This window comes from Sceloporus undulatus, chromosome 1, assembly GCF_019175285.1.
Source record: "Sceloporus undulatus isolate JIND9_A2432 ecotype Alabama chromosome 1, SceUnd_v1.1, whole genome shotgun sequence".
Lineage (NCBI taxonomy): Eukaryota > Metazoa > Chordata > Lepidosauria > Squamata > Phrynosomatidae > Sceloporus > Sceloporus undulatus.
In genome coordinates, this window is record NC_056522.1 from 52,259,344 (window position 1) to 52,278,626 (window position 19,283).

General features: G+C 42.2%; 1 protein-coding gene across 2 annotated transcripts in view; it reads right to left on the reverse strand.

Annotated features, from left to right (window-relative positions):
- The window catches only part of DAAM2 (dishevelled associated activator of morphogenesis 2), a 311,847-nt gene extending 292,840 nt beyond the window's left edge, over positions 1-19,007 (reverse strand). For both annotated transcript variants that reach the window (XM_042452668.1, XM_042452654.1), the window contains exon 1: positions 18,907-19,007. The gene's annotated coding sequence lies outside the window, so the exon portion shown is untranslated. The remainder of the gene's footprint in view (positions 1-18,906) is intronic.
- Between the last annotated feature and the right edge of the window lie 276 nt (positions 19,008-19,283).

Below are 19,283 nucleotides of genomic sequence, written 5' to 3' on the forward strand. Positions count from 1 at the left end.
ACAGAAGTCAAGCTCCTGCCATCCTCCATGTGACATCCTTCATACCTTTAAAAATGGTGATCATGTCTTCTTGCAGTATTCTTTTCGCCAAGCTAAAATACCAACTTCCCTAAACTATTCCTCGTAAGGTTTGATTTCCAGACCTTTTATCATCCTGGAACAAATTCTGCCAAGAAAACCCAGTAATAGGTTCATCTTAGAGTCACCCTATGTCAGAAATGACTTGAAGGTACACAACATCAATACACAACATGTGAGCAGAAGACAGAGCAAGCCAAATTCTCCTCCCCAGTGGCTTCGCATCTACCATTTTTCTTCAGAATGGATATTGCTCCTTGTCCCAGACCCACACCAGAAGAGAAGGTCTGAAGAAGAAACAATGGCAATTGAGGGATGTGAGAGAGATTCCTCATCTTTACTTAAAATCACCTACCCCTCACTTTATAGAAAATTAGCAGTGAATTTATTTTGAAACACAAGCCAGCCATCCTGTGTTTACTTCACCCATCCCTACCCAAAATTGCCAGGAATCTTGGTTAGGGCAGATTTGGCCTTTAGGCCTCTATTTGCTAATCTATGGCCTGTTACAGACTGCCAAAATAAAGCTGCTTTGGTTCTCTTTGGAGGTATGCTATTTAAATGATGCATGCATCCTAAGAATCCAGAAGCTGCACCAAAGCTGCACTCCAGTGCTTAGGAATGGAGTGTGGCTTTGGCGCGATCTCCAGACTCTTAAGACCCAGGCATCATTTAAATAGCATACCTCCAAAGAGACCAGAAGCAGCTTTATTTTGGCAGTCTGTAATAGGCCAATAATTTAAACAATTCAATCACATTTGTTTGCTGATGCTTCATATGGACATTTGTTCAAGCTGAGCTGTTCCAATCTCCTTTTTCCCCGCAAAGAGAAAAACAACACAGATACAGAACTTGTATCTATTTGTTACAGAAGTATCCTCAATCCAAGTCTTAAAAATGAAAAGTATCTGACTACCATCTTGAGGGGAGAGAAGCAGGCAAGAAACAACAGGCCTCTGCCTGCCAAGAAGAAGAGCCCTCCCCCGACCACCATCTTGAGGGGAGAGAAGCAGAGTCATGATGTGTTATGTATTGTTAATCTGATATTGGAAACCGCTTTTATCGTCCACGGAAAAGCGGTATACAAATAAAGCTTATTATTATTATTATTATTATTATTATTACTACTACTATCTTCAAGGAGATAAACAACTTTACACATATATTTTAGCTCGTCAAAAGCTGATGGGTCACAATAGCAGTGATCAAATGGCTAAAAGCATTCTCCTTCTTTCTAAACAAAGGTGGAGGTTAGGGGAGAAGAAAGAGACATAATGCCTGAAGAAAAAGGAAGAGAGAGATTTCATTCTTAAAAATATAACCCCAAAGGCCACAGAATAATTGAGGAATCACTGAGGCGCGATATATGACTAACACCTGATTCAAATCAACTTGGAAAAACATCACTGATGAGGATGTATGTCGCCTCCATTTGAGTCATCTCAGGACACAGTTAAAAAAGAAGATGAAGATCTTGAACAAAAACAAATGTCAACTTCAAAGTCAATGTTGGCTTGCAGGCAGAATTATGATGTTACTTTAAGGCTAGCAAATGTGGAAAGTAAGCAAGTCAGGAAAAGATTCCTTATTTGATGCAAGCATGTGACAGACTCCCAGATACTGTTCCAGTGTTTACACATAACCCTTTCCTCCTTTCTTGCAGTCCTGTCATGCCTTCTCTTTGATCATTCCCATCATCTGGGGCAAATTCTTTTCAGTCCCCCCCCCCCCCGTTTTATCCCTAAAAGGTTTTGGATAAAATTGTGGAGAAAAGTACTAGGCCCCTGGATGATGTAAGTATATCTATTAAATCCCCCACCCTCTAAGGCAAGATCAGAAGCTCACTGAGTGCCTTGGCTATTTTACTACAGCTGTAAAACAGAAAGGATTTAAACAGATGTTTATTAAGCAGTTATTCAGGGATCAATTATTCTCATGTTACATTTTCTTAAGACAAAGTTATCCTCTGGTCATTTTACCATGTCCCTTTTGCAGTGTTTGCTGTTGTTGTTGTTGGCATGCACCCTCAAGTGGTGAGATATAGTATTTATCAATTCAGAGCAAATGTTAATTCGTAGTACTGTAGTGCAAACTATGTGCATTCCAATGCAACATCTGTCATGCCTTACCCTAAGCAGTCCTCCTCAGATGATAGTGTGAGCCACTAGTAACAACAGCTGGAAAGCAGCCAGCTGTGAGTGAGCTTTCCAGAAAGACTAAGCACACAACAACTACTGCACACTCACACCTCAAAGGGCTAGATATAAAACATCCATGCTGGAAGTAGGAGATAATTGGTTTCAATATAAATATCCCCATCCCATCTGTATCATCTTGCTCCTGACTTGCAAACTACCTTGACTTCCTAACCCTGGCACATGCTTTGGGTCATATGTTTCTTGATTGATTCTGAAACTGGAAGGCCTGCCTTTTGGCATATATCTTAGCTTTCCCCATTTCTTTCTGACACCTTGCAATATCCTTTGTCACCTGCCTGAACCAACTTTGATATGTATTCTAGCTCTTCTGGCTCAGATTGTGCACTTGCTATCCTCAAGTAGGATATCTATCATAAAGAGAATTCAGAACAGAAAAAGAAAAGAACATTTACATACAATATATATTTAATTTAGGAGGATTGCCTATCACATGTTATGATGGTGCAATGACCATGATTAGTTTAGGATGACTTTAAGAAGAGATTACACAAATTCATGGAAGAAGACAGGGAGGTCAGCACCTCTTAGCTCTGGCAACTAAGATGAATGTCCATATTTAAATGCAAATGGATCTTGCAGCTCCTTTGAGACTAACTAACCTCCAGTCCATTGTTTAAAACAGAATTTGTGAACATTACCTTTTTGGATGACAACTTTCAGGTTCCTCACACCAGAATGGCCAGGAGGTAAGATGGATGGAGGATTTTGGGAGACAGAGTAAAACAAGACAACCCGTTTCCAAGCTCTGGTTTAGAGGTACCTGTGGTATCTAGTATTCTTCTGTATACAGTATATTTGTGACAGAGGACAGGACAAGCTACAGCCTTCCTACCTTTCTTCTGTGTTTCCCTAGCATATCTGCTGGTGATGATTGGAAAAAGGAACTAACTCAATTGTTGGAATGCTCAAGCAGGGCACTTGTGTTCTTTTGTAATACTAGGATGGTTAAAGAAGATTGTCTTGTGTTGACCTTTCTTTGTAAAGAAAGTAATCAGAGACAAGGGTATAGAATTTCAAATGCATGTTTGTACTGCAGATTCAATTGCTGCTTGGCAGAGTGTTGGCTCATGTGCATATATAACACATTCACATCTGAGCTTCTTCAATCAGAGCTCCCATAATGCTAACAAAATGCACACTGTTCCTTCAAATACTATTTTGTCCAGAGGAAAGTGGTGTTTTTTTCCATGGCATACAGCTGTGGCTTGACTTCCTTCATTTCCTCCTCTCCAAGTGAGAATGATACCTTTCCAGCCATTGTGGCACCAAGTTGTTTAGGGTGTTAAACCAAAAAGAGCTGACAAACAGATCTGAAATGGTCCTTCCAAACTGGATCAATGGTTTGAAATGGCAAATGAGATTCAGTGTAAGCAAGTATAAAGCAATGCATCTCAGGGCGATAAAGAAGTCCTAATGCTGATGGGATTTAGCCCTACAGTGACTAGCCAGGAAGGCTTTTTAAGAGTTATAGCAGATAGGCCAATCCATCAACCACTTTATAGTCTGACATTTTCCCACAAGTGGGACACAAGGTGGCTTAACATGCAAACCCACTGTGTGGCTGCTGTAAAAAGAAAAAAATGAAAGAAAGAGCAAATTCCATGTGAAGCATAATTAGAAAAGGAATTTTCAAAAAATTATCAACATTGTAATACCTTTATACAAATCTATATGATATAATCACTTTGAGTACTATGTACTTCTGATCACAGCATTTAAAAAAAAGATGTTAACCAGTAAGGTTACAGTTAGCGAGTTTCAATAAATCAGGATAGATCAAGGCAAGCTAGTTCTCTGCTGGCATAGTCTTGTTAAATGCAAGCAAATTGTGACCAGCTAGAAAAGGTGCAGAACATGACAACCAAAACAATCAAAGAGCTTGAATAGTTCATCTAATGATGAAATGTTACAACTTCTATTAGCTTTAAAAAACAAAGATAAGTAAGGGGAGATAGAAAAGAGGTGAATAAATTTGTGCATGCTATGGCCAAAGTGTTCTGGATATGTTTTTCTTCACTTTTCATAATTCTAGACTCTGAGGTCATCCAGTAAAACTGAAGGTTGGGACATTTGGCACCGATAAAAGGAAACACTTCTTCATACTGCATATTAATAAATTATGGAATTCAGTACTATAGGATGTAGTGACAGCCACCAATTTGGACAGCCTTAAAAAAGAAATACAAAATGCATAGAATAAAGAATAAATGGTTACTAGTCATGATAAGTTTCATGTTACATGCAGTAAGCCTCTGAAGACTGGTTGCCAAAGAACAGAAACAGGAAGATGCTATTGCAATCATATCCTGCTTGTGATTAAGCTTCCCATAGACAAGTGAGGGAAAAGAATACTGGGCTACATAGGCCTTTGGTCTTTCAACCCTGGCTCTTTTTATATCATAAAGGTAACTTGTACTATTGTTGCAAAATCATGCAAATTATATGCCATATATAAAACACTGGCTTCATATCTGGAAATGTCTATACTTGTCTGTATGTTTAGAAAATGTATCTTCTGCCCTTCCAAGTGTACATCCTTTCTTGGGAGCATTTTACAACAAAGAAAAAACAAAACAACACCATAAAAACCATAAAATAACAGGATAAATGTGCCAACAGGTTCTGCAGACAAAGACATTTTAAAATGAGCAAATGTCACATAAAAATTATCTGCCTGGCCAGACAAATTCTTGCCATAATAGGGCCATGTTAACTTATGTGAAAAAAGTAGTAATTGAGAGAGCCAAACAAAGCTCTGGACATAAAGTATTCCATTATCTAGATGTACCTATCAAAAAGGCAAGTTCTCTGGTTCCAGTCAATCATGCTTTAAATCTCAGTGATATGTAAAGAAGGGGACACACTACTGTGCACACTTCAAGGATCTAAACCATTTATGGCTTTAAAGGTAATCATGAACTATGGAGAATCTATAATTTCTAGGGTAAAAGATACTCACATTATTGTGTAACAATTAATAATGAATGTTTCATGTAATGTAATAAGTAGTGGTAATATTATCAGGCAGAAATTGAGAGGATAATGTTTACTGATGGTCAATATTCTGTAGCTGAGGCTTGCTGTTAATTATCATGTTCTTCAGTAACAACTCTTAACACATTTACCTGTTAAATTTTCATAGATCATTTACAAACATTCTGTTCATTTGTTGTTATAAGCAAGCAAGGTGGCAAATATTGAGAAAGTAATTTGTTAGATATTCTTGAATGAAATGACATAAAAGGATTTCCAAATTGTTAGGATTTATTCTATTTACAGGGACTTGGAGCCCAGATGGTTAGAAGCAGGTTATATTTTATTGATCCAGTGAAGAGATCCAAGTGAACAGGGATGTAGCCAAGGGGGGGGGGTCGTGGGGTCCGGACCCCCCATCCCATTAGAAAAATGAATGGCATGTGCTGCTGTGCCACCTCGCCCAAGCCCCATTATAATGGTGTCACTTAGTCTGGAACCCCCCCCCCCTTCCTACAATCTTGGCTACGTCCCTGAAGTGAAGCAAATCAGATTGATTCAGTCAGGTCACTGTGATGTTAGGTCCAATCCAGTAAATCAGATAAAGGTCGATCAGATAATGTTCAGTCAGGTCCAGTAAACTGGTGACAATAAGTCAGAACTGATCAAGTCAAACCAGTTAATTACAGTGCTTCCTCGGGTTACGATATTAATTCGTTCCGCGGCCGCTTTCGTAACCCGAAAAGCCTTCGTAAGCCGAAATGCCATAGGCGCTAATGGGGAAAAGCCGCGATTCCGTGTGAAATAGCGCCGAAAAGCACCAAAAAATTTTTCGTAACCCGAAAAAACATTCGTAACCCGGAACAATTATTTCCTATGGGATTTTTTCGTATCCCGGAAATTTCGTAACCTGGGTATTTCGTATCCCGAGGTACCACTGTATTGGTTTGGTCTTGTTAATTTCAGGCAAGTGGTTACCAACACTCAGTAATGAGTAGTTCTTACTGTGTTTGATCAGTAGCACTGGAAAAAGGATATCCCAGGAAAGGAATTCAGTCAACTGAGACTTTAAAAGGCTGGCAAATTCTGTCAAAAAGACATGTAAATGGATCCAACAACAAATCAAGCCTGAATTTTCACTAGAAGCCAAAATCACCAAACAGCCTTTCAGACTTTCAGCGTATCATTTGGAAGATGACAACGCAATAGAAAATATGATAATGTGAAAGGCAGTAGGAAAAGAGGAAGACTGTATTACAAGTGGATTGACTCAATCAAGGAAGCCGTGTGCCTGAGTTCACAAGACTTGAGTAGGCCTGTTGTCTAGGTCTCTTGGAAATCTCTCATTCATAGGTCACCATAAGTCCAAACTGATTTGATGGTGATTAACAACAACAGCAAAGCCTGGTGTTCTGTTGACTTCAACTCTGGATTCTGACTGTAATTCTTATAGGGCTGTGGCGGTTTGCAGTCCCATGCTCCTGCATAGATATGGGACATGAGAAAATGAAGTCTCAAAGGCTGATGGAAGGTGAGCTGCTGTGTACTTCCTTTGAAGTGAAAAATATTGTGATCCATATTAAACCTCCTTTGGCCAATGGTGGCTCTAAAGGGCAGGACAGAACTCCTGGAGCAGAGAAAGCAGCCCAATAAGAAGAGCCTAGGAAGAGGTGGAAGATGTACTGAGACCACCAAAATGAGAAGAGGGAAGAGTTAGCCAGTGTGGAAGACTGCAGACATGGTTCAACAGAATAGCTATAGCTTCAGGGCAGAACAAAAATAGAAGGCATTTCAGGGCATTCAACTGTGACATCTTCTTGGTTGTCTTTTGGCTCTCAAGTAATTAACTGGAAAGAAAACTTCAGAAAAAGGTGAAGTATGGCTCCCAGAGAAACAACATCCATTTCAAGAAGCAAAGGGTTGACTATGAGTGACAACTAAGAGGGATATCAGGGTTTTTAGTTTTAATTGCTGTTTTTATCCTTGATATTGTATTTTTAATATGTTATACTATTTAATACTGTCTTAAGGGGGGGAGGGATAAAGTGTTTTTAATTGTCATATTTTATATTTTACTGTTGTTAACCGCCCGGATTGGTTTGCCAGAGGGCGGTATACAAATAAATATTATTATTATTATTATTATAAATTCAATCTGGTATCCTGTCAATGAGTTTGAATGAAAATATCAGATTTTGTTGTGTCATTCAAAGCAAACTAACTGGGATTGATTTAAGGAATGCATATATAAGTTATATTTGGGAAGTTAAATTTGTTGAAAGTAGAATGCTTTCCTTAAAGTGGCAGTACATAATTTATTGACATTTAGCAGCTAGGCTCATTTCTCCCACATGTCACTGTCTGCTTTCTTATCCTGAAGGCACAATGCCCCATTACTGTCTTACCAATAAGTGTATTAAGGGGGATGTGTATATGAGACATAAAGAGTTAAAGAGAATTTGTACAGACGCGCCTATACTGCGTACTAGGGTTAGGAAGGGGCGTATTAGGGTTAGAAAGGGGCGTCACTGCCTGACACCCCTAACCCTAGTACAGACTGAGTCCGTACAAAATGGCGGCGCCCTATGCACATGGGCGCCGCCATGGGGACATCACCACCGCGCCGTCTCCAAATGGGGCGGCACGGAAGTGACGTCCTTGCACTGCGTGAGGGCGCCTGGGGCACTCTTTCAGCGGCCCCGGAAGGAGCTCCATTTCAGAGCTCCTTACAGGATTTGCGTTACTGGTGCAGCCTCTACACGGCTGCACCAGCGACGCAAATGAGAAAGGGGCCGAGCGGCCCCTTTCTCCGCATCCCCGCCGCCGTCGGGTGTCCTTGGGGCTTCATGCCTTTTGCCGCTTCCCCGCGGGCTGGAAAGCGGCGGATCGGGGCCTCAGAGGCCGCCGCTGTGGCAGCTGAGGCCCCGATCCATCGGGGAAAGGGGCGGGTACAGGCCGCCCCAAACGGGTGGTCTGTAAAGCGCCTGTGTTACATGCTGAGAAAGGATTGGTAGCCACATCCTCTATAGTTTTGGAAAGCTGGGTGGGACAGAAGCCAACTAATATATGGTAATTTTTCCCACATTTGGTTTGGTAGGAGTGTTTAAGAAGCAAAGTCAGTATTTATTTTTTCCTGCATTTGGTGGCCCTGCTGGGATGCAAGTGACCATTTTTCTATGCCAGCACTTCGAAATATGTCCACAAATGAACTGGCAATAAGTACAGCTGTTGTAGAATAGGTGCAACATGATCTCATGGATGAGTGCTTCTTCCTGTCACATTCTGCAGAAATGGAAGTTTCCAGCCTTTAAAAGTGCCACAATGTGGTTAGAGATTCATATAATCATGTCATGGTTACCTGTATTTATATAAATATTGTCAAAAAAAGAAAGAAATATAACCATGGGTACAGCTATTACTTTTCATTTGAAAGATTTTACATGGCTATAACTCTGCTTCATGATGGGATACTAAATTTACCAGGTCAACCTAGTTTATTTTTCTTTTCTTTTCTTAACCAGGAAATAGTTGCCATCAGTATCTCAAACATTGTTTTTCTGCTATGTTAACAAATTGAGTAGACATTCTCATAGAAAAACAATGTCTGAGAATAGTGATGACATCTCAATGCTTCTTTAAAATATTAATCTGTTTTATGATTCATAATTCTGCAATGGCTCATTTGATTTTGGAAAAATGCTTAACTATAATGGCCCAATATAAGTGTAAATGCAAAATCACTCAAAGGTATCTTGCAGAATGGTTTTCTGCCCCAAGGGTATGAATATGTATACCTGGAGTACTGCACTGTTTGTCTTGTATGAGTGCAATGCAAGCAGCAATGACCATCATTCTCTGATGGTTGAAGACCTATTATAGCAAGGTTACTACTAATGCATTAGTACCGTATATATGTATACACTGGGTGTTAGCATGAATGGGTGCCACTGCGGAATGCCTAGTCTTATCTGTTAACAAACTGTACAAATGACTCATTTCCAATCTTGTTCCTGACTCACCCCATCCCTGCTTAATTGATCTCTGTGCAACTCTTTGTTGGTACCACTATGCTACATCTGGCAAGGGTGCTTGTTATTGATGTATGCTGACTCACACTGAGGCATCACCATGATGTCCTGAGCAGTCCATAATACAACACAGTACTGGCATTCAGTGCAATCATAGACGTTGTCCTGGTACAGTTTGTATTTTGTCTGTTAATCCACTGGCATATTTTAATGGCTCATACAGATCTTAATATGAAACATAGTTTTCATAGACTGAGAACCAGCAGAGCTGAATTGCAAGACTCTTAAAACTGAAGGATGTTAATTCTGTGAAAGGGGAAATTCTTGTTAGAATCTTCAGCAAAAGTACATGTCAGGAAGAGGCCCAATATGTATCATACTTGTGAGCTTCCAAGGAAACTGGCATCAGTTTTTCACACAGTGCATAATTATCTTACAGAAGTAGTTGTCATAAGATGTGATGGTGAAGGATAAGGTCTAAATGGTTACAAGTCACAGTGGCTATACACTGTGTCCAGGATCAGATGCTGGTATACATTTCAGTACTTATTGTTTGGGCAAACAAGCAGAAGGATGGCGCTGCATTTATATTCTGTTTGTGGGTTTCCCATAGGCAACTGACTGGCCAGTGTGCATATGCAATACTGGATTAGATAGGTTTAATAGCCCAGTGGGACCCCTCTTATATTCCTATTTCTGCTCAACAAAATTTGGAATGGTCCAGAGTGCAGTGAATGCAGATAATCATATTAGTTTAGAGAAAATGGAAACAAAGATACATGCACACATACGCACATCACACACTCTCAGCTTCAGGCTAGCAATAGCAAACTCCCCTCTGTCAAACCTAGCCAAGAAAACTCCATGATAGTTTCACCTTAGGGTCGCCATAAGTCACAAATGACTTGATAGCACCACACACACAAGTCATGCTCTCTCAGCCTAAAGGGATGGCGGGGGCAACCCCCCCTCTGCTTCTTCCCCCAACATCCCCTGCCTTTAACTGGCTTCGGGAAGCCAGTTAAAGGCATGAGAGGGTGGGGGAACAGGCGTGCACCAGCTCTTTCTCTCCCCCCCCCCTCTCCAGAGACAGCTGAAAGGACAAGAGGGTAGGGGAAGAGGAGGAGTCGGTGCACATGCTGGCAGAGATGGCACGTGTGCCATAGGTTCACCACCACTGCTTTAAAACAATACAACACAACACAGCCTGTTCTTTAAAGAATTTAATGAAATTAATGAAATTGGATTCGGACATGGAAGAGCTGGTTACATTTCTCAGACCAAGCATGGATGTCACTCTGTGGTAACTTTGGACCAATCATGTTTCCTCAACTTCTAAAATACTGCATGAGATTGATATGGAGAATAATATATTCTACCTAGACTCTTGGTGGGAATGGGAGGGTAGATTATACTAGGTGAACAGATAAAAGCTTAGATTTTTCTTTGTTTGGAAAGGGGAACAACTCCTGGATGTGGAATTTGGGAAGTTACAATGCCAGGTCTGAAACAGATGGGAGAAAGATACTAAAAGAACCTGACACTTGCAACCCCTGAATTGACACTGATGTTAAGAGGAAAGACTGGAAGGAAAGCTCTACTAGGATGGCATAGTTTCAGTCATGTGAAAGGAAACTTAAGTTGTATGAAGTAATGTGGAGGGGAAACTTAAGAGAAGCATAGAAAATATTTTGATTAAAAATAGAGGCAACAAAGTGATTATTGTTGTTTCTGGGTGTGGGAACATGTTGTTCTAGTCCTGGTAGATCATTACTCTCTATAGTATTGACCTAGGTTTGAGAACTCACATTAATGTACGGTCTTGAAACTACAGTTTATACTCATGCTCTCATTCTTGCTGCCAGAAAATAGCATCTTCTAATTTCTCAACAATATGAATATGTAGCTGCCCTGAAATGACTTTACATTTTTCTGGAACTCTCTGGGAAACTCTGGAAGTCATCCAGTAATCATGGTCAACAGCCCAGTTGTGACACATCTGGAAGATGTGAGTCCATGCAAATGGAGCAGGATCTAACTCACAACTTAAACAATAAAGAATAGATTATAAATACCAGTAAGTCTCCAACTATACTCAGTGTTCCTTTATATGGGTCAGCTGCTATGGGTGTGTGTGTGTGATATTTGACCCCTAATTTCAATGGGTATGCACTCATGCCCCAGAAATACATCAGGTAAAATGGTTTGCAAGTATGGCACTAGTGAGCACAAACATACACATGGCATATTAAGTGATTTAACTGGCTTTGTGAGATCTAGTGACACATAAGGAAGTTATTTCAAAAACTTGACTGATATTTTAGGACAAACTGCCCCACAAAAACAAGCTAATGCTACACTGTCGATAAAGAATACCACCCAAAGGTCCTCTCTCCACCTTACGATCACTTTTAGTATGGAAATAAGCATTGGTGAATTCTTCTGTAGAGAAGTGTTGATCCAGGAAGGGATCATGAGATTACAACCAATGCGCACACCCATTCTGAGCATGTAAATATCATGGTTTTGTACTCACTGGGAAGTTATTTATAATGCACTTGTTCCAAAATAGAATTTCTAGTTCTTAGTCCCCATTTTGGGGGGCAACTGTGAGGGATGGGTTAAAGGCCAAAACCACAAGATTCTTGAGTCTTTAGCTGACACTGCCAGCATCATCTAGCCACCCACTTGCACCTGAAATCTATGGACCCAATAGTGATCGGCTCAGTGTAACCCTTCCCAAATGATTTCAGATGCTATGTGGTACATTTTGTGTGTTTTATCCAATATGCCCATTGGCCTTCACAGAGTCAGGAACCAGAGGGTGAAATTCTTGGGACTTTTGAATAGTACGGCCAACTGCATTATTACCCACTCTGCCAAGTTTCCTTGTCCCCTCTGAGTTTAGGGCTCTTTCATATATTTCTTTCTATGAAATCTGGGAATATTAAGTTTGGGGGAAGTTATTTGGAATTCTCAGCCAGAGAGCTCTAGTGTCTCACCAAATTCCAACCCCCAGGATGCTATAGGATGCAGCCATGTGTTGTTTAATGTGGGGTCATAATGCTGTAATTGCGTAGTGTAAAAGGACTCCTGGTTGCAATCCTCATACTAGTGGAGCGGGGGTAGGTTTTCCCAGCAGTAAAATATTTTTGTGAATGCATGAATGTTAAGAATGCATGAAACTTTGGAATGCATTTCCTTAACTGCAATAGCAACCAAAAGCCATTAATTTTACAAAATATCTGCTTCTAATGAAGAATAACCTTACCAGAGGTGGTTTGGGTTTACCACAACATCATTGTTTGGCTCAAGGGTTAAATGGATTCAACTAATTCACAGAGTTAAAAAAAACACACATACAAGAGAAAGTGTAAAAAAATAGTAATCCCCATCAAATAAAATGTTGTTGTTGTTGTTGTTGTTGTGTGCTTTCAAGTTATTTCTGACTTATGGTGACTAAGGAAAACCTTTTATGAGGTTTTCTTGCCAAGATTTGTTTATTTAATTTTTTGTGGGTTTTCGGGCTATTTGTTTGTTTTGCCTTTTTCTGAGGCAGACAAAGTGTGACTTGCCCAAGGCCACACCATGGATTTCCATGGTTAAGTGGGAATTCGAACCTTGGTCTCCAGAACTGTAGTCGAGTACTGTACTCAAATCACTACACCTTGTTGGCTCCAAACTAAATAAAAAATTAATAATAAAAAAGTCTATGGGCCTTATCACACGAGGGGTTTTGCAGCTCAGATCCGGAGTCACTGCTGGTCCAGCCATGCGTATTCATGTTATAATGTGATGTATTATCAGACATTCTTGGTTTCTATGGGGGGGGGGTCGTTCCGAGGCAGATCCACAGTCAATTTGGAGTGACTCCTCATTTTTGTGAATTCGGTAACAAGTGAATTCACAAAAATTGTTTCCAAGCTCACTTCAATTTCACTTTGAATTGGTCTGGTGTGGAAGATCACCCCAATCTCACCCCCAGTGACCCCCTCTGACCTTTCCCATCATCCCCTGCCTCCTCCTTCACTTCTCGCCCCCTCTGCTACCCTGCCACCTGTCCCATCATCTCCTGCCTGCTCCTTCACCCCATCTCGCCCTCTCTGTCACCCTGCGACATGTCCCATCATTCCCTGCCTGCTCCTTCACACCGACCTTGCCCCTTCTAGCACCCTGCCACCTGTGCCATCATCCCGCCTGCTCCTTCACCCCAATCTAGCCCCCAGTGACCCCCTGCCACCTGTCCCATCATCCCCTGCCTCCTCCTTCACCCCAATCTCACCCCCTGGCACCCTGCTACCTGTCCCATCTTCCCCTGCCTCCTCTTTCACCCTGATCTCGCCCCCATTGGCACCCTGCCACCTATCCCATCATCCCCTGGCTCCTCCTTCTCCTCTATGAAGGATGACAGCTAAGGAGGGGACAGGGAAGGATGACAGCGTCCAGTGCCCCACTGAGCATGCGCAAGGGTGCCAATTCGAATCGTTGAATCCCTCTGGTATGGTAATACAATGTGCACTCGCTCCACTTTGCCCAAGTAGAGACCATAATTTCGTTCTTCAGGTATGATAATACATCATGTGAATTGCCTTGGATTCAAAGTGACTCTGCTCCTCCCTTGCTTAGAATTGGAGCTCCTGTTTCACGTGTGATAAGGCTCTAAGTAATAATAAGTCATAGGGCCAGCTAATTAGAATGTAGTGACGGTGTGTGAAGTGAAAATCCCTCACAGCACAAAAAGGAGACAGACCACTTTTCAGCAGCCAAAACAGACAATATGCCAGCTTTGCCCCATTTTTCATTTTACAATGAGTCAACGTAATGCAGTGAAACAGCAACAACTGACACAGTGATTTAGTAAAACAGCTCCCTCCAGCCTGGAAACCAGGCTGATCGCAGTGGTTGACAGTAATAATGCAAAGGTGTTATCTGGCAAAGCTGAGAAAATTCAGCCTCAGAAAAATGTGTCAGAACAAAATATCCACCATACCATTTCATCTGATTTTGGAGGATAAACAGGCTCAGGCCTTGTTAATATCTGGATGGGAGCTCAAAAAGAAATACCAGAGATCCCCAGAAAGGTGAGGAAAGAATCCTGCTTCAGACCCTGGGTTTCAATGGGATGATCCCAAACTAAACCCCTCCCTCCATAACTGTCATCCTTCGGCCTGGGAGGGAGTGAATAGGCTGTCCCAGCTCCATCAGGGCTAGCCTGAAGATAGAAGCTCCTCCCTCCATAACTGTCATCTTCCAGCCTATGAGGGAGTTGACCAGGCAGGCCCAGCTCCATCAGAGCTAGTCTGAAGAAGAAGAGACCTCCCTCCGGTCCATCTGCCTTGGTCCAGGCCTCAGAGGGAGAGAATAACTGCTGGACCTAATCCCCCCCCTCACCATTCTCTTCTCCTTTTGTGTCGTGTCTTTTAGATTGTACGCCTAAGGGCAGGGAACCGTCTATTATCCCCTCTGTTGTAAACCGCTCGGATTCCCAGTGATTGGGCGGTATATAAATAAAACCTATTATTATTATTATTATTATTATTATTATTAAATGGGCTATTGGTCTGATTCATAAGGTTTCCTATGTTCCGTTCCTTTGTTATTGTTGTTGCTGCTGCTGCTGTTGTTGTTGTTGTTTTGTGTCTTCAAATGGCTTCTGATTCATGGTGACCCTAAGGTGAACTTATCATGGGGTTTGCTTGGCAAGATTGGAAGGGGTTTACAGCCGCCTTCCTCTGAAGCTGAAAGAATATGATTTGCACAAGGTCAGCCAGTGGATTTCCATGGCCACGAGGGAATTTGAACCCTGGTCTCCCAGAATCCTAGTCCAACACTCAAACCACTAGAATATGCTGGCTCTTCTCGACCTTTGCACATTACATGAAATCAAGATCTCAGTAAGGGAATGGGGAGAATGTCTTTAACCCCATTGAGAGTCCCAAGTACAGTAGACCCATTGAATCAATGGAATTTATGCAAGGGTTGGCGATGGGATTAGTAAAGGTTGGACAGGTTCATTTCTTTCAACAACAGCACTCAGAATCCACCAGGCAGCATGACCGCTAGCAGATGTAGCCTCAAAAATAATTTTTCCAAATTTTGGTTACAAGACAGCTAACAATCAATTATCAAGGCATCGATTCTTCACTTAGAATTCTGTTGCTATCCTTCTATTTTTATCCAACTTAAGATTCATTATTCAAGAGGATACCAAAGCACTTCCCCAACACCATCCATTGAAGATTCTCCTACCAACCTCAGCAATGATGCTATACACTTTCAGAGACTTGGTGGCGGGGGTGACAACAAAAAGTTCTATAAATAATCATCAGCTAGCCTTCAGCTTTTTCAAAATTGATTTGTTATGAAAAACATGGTTGGCAGTTAACAACCTGTTGGGCCATTTTTGGAAGATTTCTCTTTGAGCTATCAGCCAACTGAACTCAAGTAATCCATTATGAAAGCAGTGCTTCTGAGAAAAGCTACTGTCTACTTACTGGAAACAAACTTCACTGAGAAAGAAGCATTGCATATTAAGTGCTGTGTTACTCGTTCTCAAATCCAGATGTATCGGTGCCAGGCAAAACACTGGACCACAGAGCACAAGGTCAGTCAATCTATCAGGCATGCTGCCACACACACAGAGAGTGAGTGATATTCTTTTCCAGCAAGATTTATTTTCCTTCAGCACATGCATGTGCTGGTCACAACAGGTCATCTTAGATTAGCCCTGGAACATCTGTCCATTAAAGTCTTAGCCAGTTTCATTAGTCAGCATAGGCATTACTCTACACACCACCCACCTCACTACCGAAGGAGATTCCAGCAACTGTTATGATAACGTGAACAGTGAAATTCCCCAAACTCAATGAGGTCTTTCACTGCAGCCTCGCACTACCTCTTCCAATCCCATTCTCCTGCTTTCAGCAGCCTACGCCCACGTGCAAAAAGCCACAAAATATTGGAAACCTGGCAGGAGCAGCCATGAAAACGCCTCTTCTGAAGTTGCATGGAGCACTATGAGCAGAACTGTGCAACTTCCCCCAATTCTCTTGTCGACTTGCATTTTTGGCTTTGCAAGGATAGAGGTATTGGCCAAACTGGCTTTTCTGTTATAGTGTGTGTGCGTTGAAGACATTAGATGAAGCAAAGAAGAAAACAGTTTTCATTTCAGATGCCACAGGAGGGAGGCAAAGAAGAAACAGGAGGAGTAAACAAAAGCAAAGGAGATCTTCAATCTGAGCTGCTTCCTCAAGATATAAACTTAATTTTTGAGACAGCTAAGTAATATCTTCCATTATACAGTCCACATGCCCTGGTGTTGTCCTGTTTCTCACACGTCATGCTAGAATGAAAACGTAAGGACCAAATCTTTCTCTTCCCTCCACTCTGAGATTTAAGTCAGGCTACAATACTCCCACTATTGTTTTGCTCTTCATCTGACTTGTCACATGAACAGCAAGATTAATCCAATTTAAAGGGTTATGAGTGGCCACGATGTGGGAGGCCGACGTGACAAACAGCAGGATTCTGTTTTCACTCTTAAGAGCCTCTCTTAATGACATTATTTTATTATGGACTTATTGCATCTCTCTTCATTCATCTGTGTTCGGCTAATACGATTGTCCTAAGACAACTAGTTTGAGCTGGCCTATCTCTCACCCGGGCGAACGGTCTGTAAGACATGCGTTCTGTTATTAATCATAGTTGTATTGTTGCATTTCTGGCATGACGCCTTGCCACTTGGAAACGTAACTGAATTGAACAGAACCATTTTTTCTACAAAGCTGTAGATTCTTTCATCTGCACAAACAGAGAACCAGGCTACTTCACAGGAGCTAGAGTTGCTCTTGTGAGTAGTACAGTTGACCTTGCACATTTGCTGGGGTTAGAGGCACAGGTCCCCCATGAAAGTGGTAAAAAATGCAAATAAAAAAAACAACACTATTCAAAGATACAGCTGTCTTAGTCTATAGAATCAGTACGCAGAGAGATCTTGCAGTACCTTTGAGACTAAGGGAAAGAAAGAAATTGGCAGCATCTGAGGAGGTAGACTGAAGTCTACGAAAGCTCATGCTGCCCATTACTTTCTTTCCATTAGTCTCAAAGGTGCTACAAGAGCTCTTTATGTACTATGCTTTTACCTGAAAGGACACCTCTCTAGGGATCTCTAGGTCCAGAGGTTGACCACAGAATCATGCTGGAGGATCTATAAATGCCTAGAGAAATGTTTTCTCTAGTAATCTCTAAGTCCTCCAGCACAACTCTGTGGTCAATTTCAAGCAGAATTGCGCTGAAGGACCTAGAGATTCCTAGCGCGAACATATTAATCAAATTCGTGAATAATCAGATCCGCAAAAATCAAGGCCGCAATAGTGGAGGGCTGCCTGCAAATCCTTCCTCTTCTTATTCATTCCTGTACATGGATGTCCACACTCACTCCTTTCACACACAAAACCCCCAGATCCTTGACAAGCTTCCCTAGCAGAAGACTTGCTAAAACCTCAGCATATAACACCTGACAACAATTCTGAGGCTGCATCTGCACTGCAGAAATAATCCAGTTCGACACCACTTTGAACTGCCATGGCTCAGTGCTATGTTTGACACTGCTCTGACTGTCATGGCTCCATCCTATGGAATTCTAGGGCTGCATCCACACTGGAGAAATAACCTGGTCTGGGCCCCACAACAAACTCCAACACCCAGAATTCCATAGCCTTGAACCAGGGCAGTTAAAAAGTGGTGTGAAACTGGATTATTTCTACAATGTGGATGCAGTCCAAGACTAAACCTCCCATTTCTCGATGGAGGGGGACTAAATGTCCTCGCGGCCAAGGTGAACTAGGCACTGCAAAATGTAGGACATGCTAGAAAACATGCAAGCCATGCCCAAAGAAAAGCTCTAAACACTCCCATAGAAATATATAAATGTATGCCTCTTTAATCGTGCGCAGAATGGAAAGAAGGTGGGAAAGGAGGGCAGGTCCTGGAAAAGGAGGACCTAGTCTGGTTCCCCTTGCCTATAAATGTAAACCCATACTACTTAGTTATGCTCAAAAAGGCTGGACAAAAGGCTGAAATGGAGGACATGTCCTGGAAAAGGAGGACACCTTGCCCCGACGGTTCTAGTATAGGGCGTCCAGATGTCCTCCTCACCGCCAAGGAGGACCAGGCACCGCAAAATGTAGGACATTGCAGAAGATTGTCGGAGTTGACCCAGATACATGTTCAAAACCCTCCTAGGAATACAAACCCAAGTCCTGTCCAAATGAAGGACCTTTGAGAATCCCTCCTGGACAGAAGAAGGAGGAAATGGAAGACAGATGGTCCTGGAAAGGGAGGAGGTCTGGGAGATGTCCTCCACGCCAAGGAGGACCAGCCCCCCATGATGGAGGACATGCCAGGAATCATGGAGGACATGCCCTATGCAAACCCTGTAAGAAATAGCACTCCATGCTCAGCAAAGGGGGCAACTGGGGATCTCTCCTGGAGAGAAGGCAAAAAAAAAAAAAGGGAAGACGCGTCCGGGAAAAGGAGGACGCCTGTCCAGCCCTGCTGTAGTAGCCTTCTTTGAAACTAAGGGAGCTGAGGGCAACGAGATGACTTACCCGGTCCTTTCCTTCCTCCTCCGCTGCCCAGACTGGCCTCTGCCTGGAGCGGCTGCTGCTGCTGCTGCTGCTACTCGTTCGCTCTTCTGAGTCCAGCTTTCCTTTTCCTCCAGCAGCCCTTGACGTCAGGAAGCCTCCACCAGACACCAAAGACTGATGGATTGATGGCCCTCCCAGCACCACAGCAGCATCCTTTGGGATGCAGAGTTTCCCTGATCCAAGATCAGAGGTCCTCCTCATCCCCAAAGGGAGGACCAGGCACCCCAAAATGGAAGAGCCCCTCCCAAAAAAAACCTCCCGACAACCGTGGAGGACCTGACCACATCAAAAGCTCCAAACATTCCTGGCCCTAGAAACCCATGCCTCTTGGTCCTGCT